The sequence below is a fragment of the Maniola jurtina genome, chromosome 22, assembly GCF_905333055.1.
Source record: "Maniola jurtina chromosome 22, ilManJurt1.1, whole genome shotgun sequence".
In the NCBI taxonomy this organism is placed as follows: Eukaryota; Metazoa; Arthropoda; class Insecta; order Lepidoptera; family Nymphalidae; genus Maniola; species Maniola jurtina.
The window spans coordinates 4,113,603-4,126,571 of NC_060050.1; positions in this window are offsets into that span (position 1 = coordinate 4,113,603).

The following is a 12,969-nucleotide window of genomic DNA, read 5'->3' on the forward strand; positions in this document are numbered from 1 at the left end:
AAATGTCATTGACATCCGTTTTAAATTTTCATATATCGTATATTACATAATATTATGTACCTATTTCTAATCATTTGTGACGTTTTTAACAGTTCTTGTAATATGAACATGACTTTTGAAATACCACAAAAATAATTTAGGGACACAAAAATTAATGAGAATCAAGGATCTTGAAGGATTAATACTTTAAAGGTTACCTGTAACTACAATCTTTATCATAAAATCATACGTCCCTAGTCCCTCAGAGCAAGTATAAGGTGTATGCCTACTTTTTCAAAACCAATTTTCGGCCGATCTTCATATGTATAATAGCGAACTGAGACTTTCAGTTACACCCCTTTTTAGGGGTTGTTTAGGAAATTCGCGAGACTTCTATAAAAATACATAACCATTTGATTGGATAATCTTCAACGATTTAACGTCAGTTAAATGTAGATTGCCAGACAGTAAAGCAACGGTTTTGTAAGTTAAGCTTTCAAGATTTGATTGATTGAAGTAGAATAATAAGAGGTTATGTCCATAGAGATTAAAAGTTAAATTGGTGATGTACAATTTATTATATTGCAAGAAAATTCGTGCTTTAAAGTGGGTGGCTTGGAAATTAAATAATTAATGATTAGCAATTAGTTCAGAAATTAATACAACAAGTATTATGCGCAAGAGTTGAAATTGATTTATTATTCTTTTGAACGATGTCGGCGAATTTGTTTGATATTTTATTTCTGTTGATTTATTACTTGACGTTTTTGGCTCTTCGTGCAAACTTCGAAAATAGATAGGAATTAAATAAACGTTTTAGATTACACAGTGACATATTACGTAGGAAGTTAATGATTTGTTTAATTTTGAAAGAAAATCTTAGGTCCACCATTATAAAAACACTAAACATCCATTGCTAATCACACTAACTAAGTTCATAAATCATTTCTTTTCATACAGCTTAATATTTCCCAAGATTCCCGAGAGAAAGGTGAGGAAACTGGGAATTAAATAGACTGTTATTTTTCTCCATACCGCCCAATAGATTTTTCCCGTCGAAGGACCAGTACAATAAGAACAGCTTAACAACCAGCTAAACTAAAGCCGCCAAGCTATTAATGAGCTGAGTCGGTAGCAGCTTGCGGCGAATTTGCTACCATAATAACACATCAAAGTGACTGAGAATTGTGGAAACTGAAAAAAAATAGGTTGCTATATTTAGGTTAATAAGTCATTTAATTTCATACGGCTAAATATTTTCCCAAGTTTCCTCAAGATTTACCAAGTGTAAAATAAAGGAAACTGGGAAATAAATAGACTTGTTTTTCTCTATCACATGATACCGTCCAAAAGGATATTCCCTTCGAAGGTTCATTACAATAAGAACAGCCCAATAACAGGGTAAACTAATGCCCGCTAAGCTGTTAATGAGCCGAGTCGGTAGCCTAGCCTGCGGCGAGTTTGCCACTTGGCTGAATAACTTTAACTCGTCAAGTTTCTGAACAATTTCAAATATTTACTTATGCTTGTTTTTAACCCCCGATCCAAAAAGAGGGCTGTTATAAGTTTGACGTGTGTATCTGCGTATCTGTCTGTGGCATCGTAGCTCCTGAACTAATGAACCGATTTTAATTTTGTTTATTTTTTTTTGTTTCAAAGGAGGCTTGATCGAGAGTGTTCTTAGCTATAATCCAAGAAAATTGGTTTAGCCGTTGAAAGTTATCAGCTCTTTTCTAGTTACTGTAACCTTCACTTGTCGGGGGTGTTATAAATTTTTAATTTACACTTGTTAATAAACATTTTATACCGATTCTTAAAATATAAGAAATGGTTAATTCTATCGTTTCGATTATGATTAGATAGATAGACTAGATTGACAGAAGTCGATAAACCAGTAGCAGAAAGCTCCTGGACAGGAGAGGCGCAGGACTATGAAATGGATTGAAAAGCCATACAAGAATCCCATACACGTCCCATACACGTCTAAATTCACACACACACACACACACACACACACACACACACACACACACACACACACACACACACACACACACACACACACACACACACACACACACACACACACACACACACACACACACACACACACACACACACACACACGCACACACACGCACACACACACAAACACACATATTAATTTAACATAGCATGCACTGATTTTTAATATTGTTATAAATTGTTCTTTTTCCTTTCGAGTATCTAATTTTTGTAAATCTGGAGGTGGGCGTTACCAACTGCAACACAGTTTTGAAACTAATGCAGTTGTTATATTTATAAAAAAAAAAAAAAAATGACGCTAGTAACGTATATAAGTTAATAAAAACGAAGACAAGTGATACATTAGTACAAAAATCAAAAATCAATGATTACTGATAAGTACCACAAAAAAACCGGCTAAGTGCGAGTCACACTCGCGCACCGAGGGTTCCGTACTCGGGCAAGGAGAGAGCCGAGGAGAGTCAGCTACGAAAAAATGGTTTACAAATTTAAGGATTTTGTGTCTAGGAAGTCCTTATTTTAAATCAATAGTAGTTCTACCATAGGTATCAGCCCCTCATTTAGTTTTAATTAATTCTGATTCTCACAAAAAAAAATCGCTATAGGTACCTACTTCAGTTTTTAAATCTGATTGTGTCCTTTAGCAAAATCGACACTTAAATTACCAAAGTGTTAATTAATTATTTATCACAACGAGACGTACTTAAATAATTCAGCAAGTGCAGACGTCATTAAGAGGGGTCTCTCCGTCACTCGCTTCATACAAACGTAGTTCCAATTTCATTTGAATATTAAGCAACCAAAGTCCATGAAATTTTGCAGACATATTCTAGAAACTAATACCTATGTCTGTGGTTTTCCAGATTTCTGTTAAAATATTCGGTTTCAAAGTTACGCGGTTTTAAAAATTTTCGTACAAATCTTTGAGCCCCTGTAATTTTAAAACTACATATTTTTAGAAAAATCTAAAACACCACAGATACAGATATTAGTTTCTAGAATATGTCTGCAAAATTTCATGGACTTTGGTTGCTTAATATTCAAATGAAATTGGAACTACGATTGTATGAAGCGAGTGACGGAGGGAGCCCTGTTAAATCCTTCAAAAATATTTTATTTTATCAATACAACCTACCTACCAGCTGTTACTCTTCGTACATTGAAATAATTGTGTTAAACTTTTTATAATTATTTTTAATGAGCATGAAATAAAATGTATTGTGAACTTGGATGAATAAATACTCAGGATGGTATGCTCCGAAAAGTCAAATGAAGCAGGGCTAACTGTCAGTTGATGAGTATGTGTGCGTTATGGAATGATACCATTCACATATGAAAATTTGCCTATTTTTCCCTATTTTTCCCTTTCACGATGATTATTATTAATAAATGATATCTCATTAGATTAGTCTTTATTATGATAGTTACAAATCAATGGATGTTCGATGATAAAAATAATAATATTAGATTGCAACGTATTAAAATTTACCTACTCTGTTTTTACATAACTTTGAATTTTACAGTATAGGGCCTCTGGCCCTATTGAAAATCTCTGCTTAACAGGGTGCCGATCACCATATATACTATACAATCGTATCCTTACAGTTAAAAATTAAAAAGTCAAATATAAAAACACAATATATTCACTAAAAATATTTAATAATAATCCAAGTATGTACCAGTTGGCGATTTTGTTTAGCGTAGCTCGCAGGGTTAGTAGACTATTCACTACTTTTGGTGTTATACACCGGGCAAGTTTACATCCTTATATCGTAGATCTCGTACCAAATTACACAAAGCGGCTCTTGGGTAGCGGTTTTTTTTTTCTCTAAGCCAAATTCAAAGTTATTTATTCAAAATGGGTTCATATTTTATTTGTCTTGTGTTTTCTGACATTTATGACCTTAAAAAATATCTAAATAAAGATAAATATTCTAGCTATCCGTATAGCGTCCCATCTTTGACCACATCACGCGTGACGAGTCCTCCGTTCGTCGCTAAGGTTGTTTTGGTGGGTGCCTACTACCTATCATGGACTACCTATAACTAAATAATATTATTAATGTAGTAAGATTTTGATTACCTATTTATTTATTTCTTTATTGCACACACAAACATATACATTTACAAAAAACATAGAAGACAACATGGTAAGTACGTTGGACAGATAAAAACATACGTTTGTATCTGTCCCATTACGTAGGTACCTAGGTACTTCATGATTTTGGCATGCAGCTATTATGACGGAGACTGGTATATTAAATGTATTACAATTTAGTAATAAGTTTTGTTTTAGTTAAATTTCAATATCAATTTAAAATCTTTTAATTAACAAAACAGCCCTTTTCGCTTAATTATATTATGATTGTCATCAAAAATAAAATATAAATTTGTCTAAATATAATGAAAAAAAATTGCTCATTTTTAGGCAAAATTACCCCATTTATTTTCTGACAACCCTAGACTTCAATTTGAAGTTGTGTAATTTGCACAGCACGATTACGATACGATTTAAAATTAAATTATTTCATTGAAGTGTCAAACAAAAAAATATAATCACTACGTTGTGTCAAATGCGTATCGGAAGGTGTTAAGTGGGCAGTTTCGTAGAATTTATGTTGAGTTTGTGTGCGTGACGTGTAATTACAGAGATTTGGTCGATAGTTGTGCTTCCTTCGTTTGTACGGCGGGGTCACCGGTTGATTGTGAATTGGAATATTTATGAGTAGAGAAATAACACTTGTAAGGTTGAATGAAATTTCACGGCGTGTTCCTGTTAAAACTATTTGAACCGGTTTCTAGGAAAGATATAATATTTTTTAAAAACCCTTTACACCTGTAACGACATCGGTACGATTGTCTCGTTTGAAAAATATTTCAAAGAATTACTAAAATGTATTTGGCCATAATGACTGATTAAGTTTTAATTTTTTTAAACATACATAATAATGAATTAAAACTTAATTTAAATTATTAAATTAAAGTTCAAAAAATGTAACATAATAAAAAATTACATGTGTATCTTAAATCTCAGAAAAAATATATGTTAAGACATCGATTTGTATTTTAACTAGATATCTACTTCATCCACGTGTATATAGATTTTTTAATATGTATGAACTCCGGGAATTTTCCTGGATAAAATCAGTCTATGAGTTAATTCGGGGCATAAGACTTCAGTCAAATTGGTTCATTCATTGTGGCGTGAAGGAGTAACAAATATCCAAACTTTCACGTTTATTATATTAAGTACATAATCAGATTATTCACGTAGGAAATAGAACCATCATTTCCCGCAGCTTTTAGTGGATGTTCCGAACCAGTGCAGTGTGGCGGTTTCGCTTGACGATACGAAAAAATGCTTTGCGAAATTTATTGGAACAAAAAAAATTTGCTAATTTCCTGGATTTTCTATTTTGAGAACAAAATAGATAATCCAGGCAATTAAATCCAGGCAGGAAATTAGCAAATTTTTTGGTGTTTTTGGGAATCTAAGCTGTATGAAACGAGTTGTGTTGGATATCACTATCGAGGAAAAATTTCGGAACGAGGATTAGCAAGTTAGTGGCACGCTCTTTAAAAGGCCTAAGTATATCCAGCTTGGGACGCATGTATGATTTGATTATCCGTTTCACCTCAAAGTCGATCTCGTCACGTTGTCGTCTCGTGTAAAAGAGGTTAATGATAACAATTAACTGGTTACTTACCTTTTTACAAAAATTTTTGAATCTGGCGCACGTTCCAATTAGGCGTTTTATTGCTATGTAATATTTAATATGCGTGTCTTCATGTCTGTCTGTGGTGCGCACGCGAACCGATGGGGTCATATACAGAATCATGCCGTGACTTTTGTAGGAACCACACTATGTGTTTTTTGATAGAATTGTATAATGCTGAGACCGGACTTCGTCTGCGATGGCGTTTGCTGGCGCGCGTGCTGTGCTTGTTTGGAGTGTTTTTTTTGTTAAGAGTGGCTGGTTTTTGTGTTAGTTGGTGTTTTTTGGTGGTGGAACTGACTGGGAAGCGTTCTAAAGGGGCGCCGCGCGTATGTCGGCGGGCGCCGGCGCAGACGGAGTCCATACTTGTATAAATTCAATAACTTGAAAATATCACAAACTTGACATTGGCTAATCAGAGTAAAGCCAGATTAAAGAAAAAAAAATGCTGAGACCTGTGGACCAGACTTAACTCAGACTACTTAGATACAGATTTATGTATCTAAGTAAAGATTTACTAAAATTGGCTATTTTATAACGAACGTAATCTTTTAAAACAGCGAAAAGCGCTACTTAATCAGTTTTTCATCAAGTTCTTAAGCTTACTTCGTTAGCTTTTTTACACAGAGCTGAAAGTTTTGAAAAGGAAACTAGAAATATAACAAATACTTACGTAATAATGACGAGGTTTTATTTCTTTAATGACTACACAAACCCCTATTTTACCCCCTTAGGGGTTGAATTTGAAAAAATCCTTTCTTAGCGGATGTCTACGTCATAATAGCTCTGTGTAGTGGCTGCATGCCTTTCAGTCCGATTCGTCCAGTATTGTGCGTTGATTGATCAGTCAATCAGAGTAACCTTGTCCTTTTGTGCATTTAAGATTGACGCGTTTTCGTAACTGTATTGTAATATATATCGGAATGTAGCACATTTTATAATTGAACAAATAAAAATAAACATTCGAGACCGACATAAATTCTCACGGCTAGGCGCTGCATATTCTGAAATATTTTCTCAAAGTCGGAATGCAAAAATTTTGGGCGCGTAGCCAAAATAAAGAAAACCCGTAGACTACATAAAATATGGCTGTCACATCTCTAATACCTGTCTAAGAATGCCCAATAAATTAGTTTGAGTGGATTTGTGATCTAGAAACTAGGATTTAAAATCTTTTAAATGACGCAGATGTGTTATAAATATTTAAAATCTGTCCTCAACTCATTTGCAAAATGGCTTACTTGTTATATCTATGGCATTATTCACACGCTTTCATTATACCAATATTTTCATGATAATGCAAGGGAATACAAAATCTTTTTGACAGCTTATTGACTTAAAACATTGCAATCTTACAAGTATGCTCAATACAAATACAACAAATTGGTAAGAGGCCATAGGGACTCCTTAATGGTTTACGGTAAGTCCATCGTATTTGGGCACGCTGCACATGTCTCAGAAAGTCTTTTAACATTTGAATTCGCTACTTGTAAAAGCCTGTTTTTAACCCCCGACCCAAAAAGTGGGGTGTTATAAGTTTGACGTGTGTATCTGTGTATCTGTCTGTAGCACCATAGCTCCTACTGATGAACCGATTTTGATTTAGTTTTTTTGTTTGAAAGGTGGCTTGATCGAGAGTGTTCTTAACTATAATCCAAGAAAATCGGTTCAGCCGTTTGAAAGTTATCAGCTCTTTTCTAGTTACTGTAACCTTCACTTGTCGGGGGTGTTATAAATTTTTAATTTACACTTGTTTAAGTATAATTATAGTGAGCATTTTTTGGGATAACAATAGGGTGGATATCTACGAGCTACAATAGCTCAAAGCTAATACCTTAAACTCTAAAGACAGCCATCCAAGCGGTTACTTGTCAACGTTGAATCCATACTACCTTTTAAAAAATACGCAAAAATCTAATACCTAACCCCAATATCATATACTCCAAGAGATAAGAAACCCACCCGTGTAAAACAACAAGTCACAGTTCTTACATCAAACCGTATTAATTGCTAACGATATGCCGATTCGTCACAAAGCATAAAAACTATTTCACATAGGTACACGTATTCAATATACCTACACTATACCATAAAGGTGCCCACGCACTTGAACTGAACTGCAGCAGAACTGCGCGTCGCGTCAGCGCCCCGCACGATATTCTCTCCAGCCGCGACACGCGTAATGTACGTCACTGCCGCGCGGCGCGGCTGGAGAGAATATCGTGCGGGGCGCTGACGCGACGCGCAGTTCAGCTGCTGTTCAGTTCAAGTGCGTGGGCACCTTAATCGTGGTTACCTCCATTTGTTCTAACTTCTAACACTATTAGTGATGGCAATTCGTATTAGTGATGAAATACCATCAAATCTATTCCTTCTATAGTTCAAGACACCTTCTATATGATTGAAGGATTTATTTTCCAAATAAATTGTAATCAAATGTTCAAAATATCGATTTAGTAAGCGTGTCTAGGTAGGTATATTATATATTTGTATAAAATACTTCTGCTATTATGACGTAGACATTCGCTAAGAAAGGATTTTTGAAAATTCAACCCTTAAAATAGGGGTAGTTGCGGGCATACGCATTATAAATGCGAAAGTATGTTTGTTTGTTGGTTTGTCTTTCAATCACACGCAATAGAGTAACGCATCAACGTGATTTATTGCATTGGCTATTGCATTGGCTAGCAAAGAATAAGAATACCTAGAATATAATACATATAGCTTAAATATAACTGAAAAATGTAGTATGAAATGAGTATAGCTGTAGTCTGGATGAAAAATTATTGTGAAGTCTACCAAGTGATAATATGAGTAGACTTTCTACCATAGATTAGGAAATGCTTTAACTACCTTGTTGTTAAAACTATCTCGGTGAATAAATCAAATATCAATAGATATATCAATTCAAAACCAATGACCATCCGCATCATCACCTATATGTATAATAACCATCGATGTATAATAACCCTTTAACATAACTTTACGCGCGTTGGTTAGATCCCGGTCCTTTGTACCGCCGCTATAGAGGAGTGAATGAAAAAAATCGGTCAGCTGCGAGTCGGACTCGCGCACGAAGGGTTCCGTACCATCGTACAAGAAATAACAGCTAAGCAGCTCCTTGCCGACTGTTTTGATGTTCTCTGTTAGACATGCCAACACTGAGCTTTCTGATGCCAGGTCGCCATTCCAGCGACTTGAGACCCCAATGTTTTTCAGTTATTCGAACTATGTGCCCCATCCATTGCCACTTCAGCTTCGCAACCCGTAGATCTACCTATTTGTAAATAGAAATATTTGTAAATTCGTCCACTGGTCAACATAGTTTTACCCGAAATTCCACGCGTCCATAACCCACCAATAAACTTAATCGTATTTAAGCACCAATAAAACTGGCCACGACCGGAGTTTATCGCATTATGTAAATACAATTTCACGGCTCGACAATCTGTACACCATTGCACAATACTCAATAACTATCACCAATTAAAACGAAGCGGACTGACAAGCTCAAATTTTTATCTATAATTCGTTTTGTGACACAAACATAAGCTCATCTGCATGTGAATTGACTAATTAGAGATAGTAATATGTGTTGTTAACAATGTCGAACATAGGTCAAATAGCTAAAGCGTATAGTGGTTAAATTATCTTAGGGACAAAGATTCCGCTGTTAAATAAGTTTAGTTATAATCTCCAAACACTGAAAATAACTATAAATCAAAAACTATATTAAAAATAAGCATATACTTTATCAGATGAGTATAGACTTAAAACTACCGCACTTGGGTCACATTTGTAGATAGCTATCTCTTCCACTCTCGTGCGTTTTGTATCTTTTTCTCAGATTTGACCGAGCACCTATTTTATACGCCATGTTACATAAATCTCACTTGTCTATTGTCTATGGTATAATGCATTTGCACGCAAAATTTTAGCCGATTTAGTTAAGACCAGCCCGAGATCCTGACTTAAACACTTTTTATTAAAGAAAATTCTTTACTTTTAAATTAATTTGTCACGATAGTTTTTGTTCTATCTGAATCAGCCTTAAACCAATTTGATCATGAACCTCTTGTATGAATGATAAGCTGCTCTTATAACCATAGAGTTTTTTTTAAAGTTATCTGAACTGTAGTTAACCTTTAAAACCTAGATCAAACTTTCAAAGGTCCCTTCGCTTCAATTCAACGAAATGATTTGGACCAACAAATGACAGTCGTTTATTGGGAGTACCAGTTAAAGTAATTACTATAAGTAACTTAGAGCTAGCTAAAGTACTAGCTCTCGTTCCCTAAGTATTTTGAGATTTGCGATTGAATTGAGACATGCAATTGCGAAATTAGTTTGCGAATAACGATGAGAACTACAAAGTTTTGATTCGATATTGGAATACACTGTAGGTTCAATATAATATAATATTTATTTAAAAAATATAATATTTCAAAAATACTTATTTTTATTCGAATTTTACTTCATTTAACTTCTACGAATTGTTTTTGATTTGGATGGTCAAGTGAATCCACTGGTTGCAATTTATATTCTTTAACACTGAGCTCACCGTCCTACGAGTAGTTTTAAGAAACGTTTAGCTGAAAAAGTCGTTTTTGAGTGGGAATTTTTGAAAACTGATGTTTCTAAAAAACGCTATGTTTATTCAAGGTATTTAGTTAGTTTTTAGTAGTTCAAACATCAGTTTTGATCTTTGAAATTCCGACATTTTTGCACGTTTGCTAAAAAGTTCTTGGGCACACTCTCCGAAATATATCCTGTAGAATACCGATAGACAGGCAACTTTGCGCCGATAGAAGGTGAAAGTAAAAAGTAAGAACAGCAATATAAATAGTTGACATTGTACCTACACAGAACAATTTATTGGGCGTATTTGCATTTAGTGTCGAGTTTACGCCTGTACGACATTTTGAGGTGGTGTTTGGTATTTTGATTTGAAATTTCTAAGCTGAATTAGCTGGATGTAATGGAGTGTTGTAAAGGTGGGTGCAATTAACGTTTATTTCTGATGCAAGTGTAGTCTCGTCTTTATAGAGAGAGATTGTGACATCGGCAAAGCTAACCAGTATGCGATCATCGTAATCATTGTTAAAATATATAGATTGAATTTATGGTACTATTGTGTTCGTCATCGTCATCGTTTCAATCCATCGCCGGTCCACTACTGAGAACAAGTCTCCTTTCTGAAAGAGGTTTCGGAAAGAGGTCTACTACGCTGTTCAAGTGCGAATTGGCTGATTTCACACTTTTGAAAACTTTACGGAGAACTCGCCATAGGTATCTAATGTTTCACAAGTGTGTGAAGGAACTATGTAGATTTCTTCACTATGTTTTTGTTCACTATTATGGCCTGCGCAGACGACGGACTATTTGTCCGTGGAGAACAGAAATGGATCACTCAGAAGTCACACCTGCATCGTATAACATAACGCATGTATACCTACGATGGACTAATAGTACCTACGGCGAAACACTGTACTAAAAGATGAGGGACTTTTGTCACCCACTGACAATAAATAGTACGGTCTCCTCTGCATAGGGTCTTAAAGCATATTTATGTAATTGCTTACGCACATATCGATAAAAGTATTGCCTAATGTAATGGCATGTATCACTTTGCATGAAAGTTTAGCAACAGGGGACAGGCTTCTTCACTTTCTAGATAGCATCGCATTAAGCGCTAGCCTGAGCACTAAAAGACTATTGAGCCGTATTTAGATATCGACATAACGTGGACATAATATTCAATTGAGTGTCCGCCATCTGAGGAATTCACAAAGGAAAGTGAAGATAGCGTCTAGTATTGTATGCACGCGAAAGGCGAAGCCTAGTGCTGTTCGTCGTATCCCGGCGACCCTGGGGTCAGCTTTCTAGCAGCGTCAACCGACCACTGTGCAGTAATTAATTGCAGAGCCACCACAGACTATAACACTTCATAGACTTGGTACAAACGTTTTTAATGGACCCCAATATTATTTGCTGTAGAAGTGTGAAGTGCGCCGACTACTTATAAGTCATATGGTTCACAGATACACAGATGTTTTATTCATTATCATCATCACCCACCAACGGCTCACTACTGAGTACTTCCTTAGATTAAGAAATGTTTGTCCACAGTCACGTTGTCAAGTGGATATTGACAGAAGACTACACACCGCGCCTAGTATTGTATGCACGCGAAACGCGTTGTTCGTCGTATCCCGGCGACCCTGAGGTCAGGTCCTAATCTGAGGTGTTCCGTTTCTCAGTGGCGTTCCAATCTATTTTTTCCTATAGTCTGTGACGGTCACTAGGAGAATCGTCTTTTCCGCTTATACGCATCTTATACGGCTTAAATCCGGTCTTCAATTTAATTATTATTGTACGCGTCCAACAATTTTCTAAGCAAAGGAATGTTATTAAGTATCGTATTTATTTGTTGGAGGAAAGGTGGCAATATAAGCTTGAAGAACGCACCTACTTATCCCTTGATTGTTGATTGGTAACTTTATCACATAAATGTATTAGGCAATAAAAGAATATATTTTTGTTGTAGGTGTCTTCTTTCAACCGATATAATAATATTAACTACGACTAAGGCGCCATCCTAATAGGGATGATGACAGATGACTACTAGTCAAATCAGCGACTTTTTATCAAACTTCAAACTTACTTCAAAATACTCGCTGACTTCGTCTGTGTTGGTGTTAGCTGGCGGGCGTGCTCTGCCTTTTTGGAGTGTTTTTTTTTTGTTAAAACTGGCTGGAAAGTGCTCTAAGGGGGTACCGTGCGTATGCCGGCGAGCGCCAGCACAGACGGGGTCCACACTTGTATAGTTTCCCTAACTTGTTACAAATAACTACAAACTTGACATTGGCTAATCTTTGTAAAGCCAGACGAGAGAGAAAAAAAAATACTCGCTTAGTAAAAGCGACTTTTTATCAAACGTCAAAATACTCGTTTAGTACGGGAGCTTGTATGAAATACATAGATGTGACGTCATAAGCATGTTAAGTATTTTTCATAGGTTTAGGTTTTCACTTCTGTTAGCAGTCCCCAAAGATTGCCAATTTTCTTCTAAAAAAAATACTAATTAGTATATTTTATTGTTTAAGTAGGTAACTTTAAGCTAAAAATAGCGCTAAATAATCACACGAAAAATTTAAAACAGGTTTTTAAGTAACACAACTTTATTATTAAACACAACTGGTCACTACATATACCTACCTATGGCATTAACATAGGATAGTAATAAAAA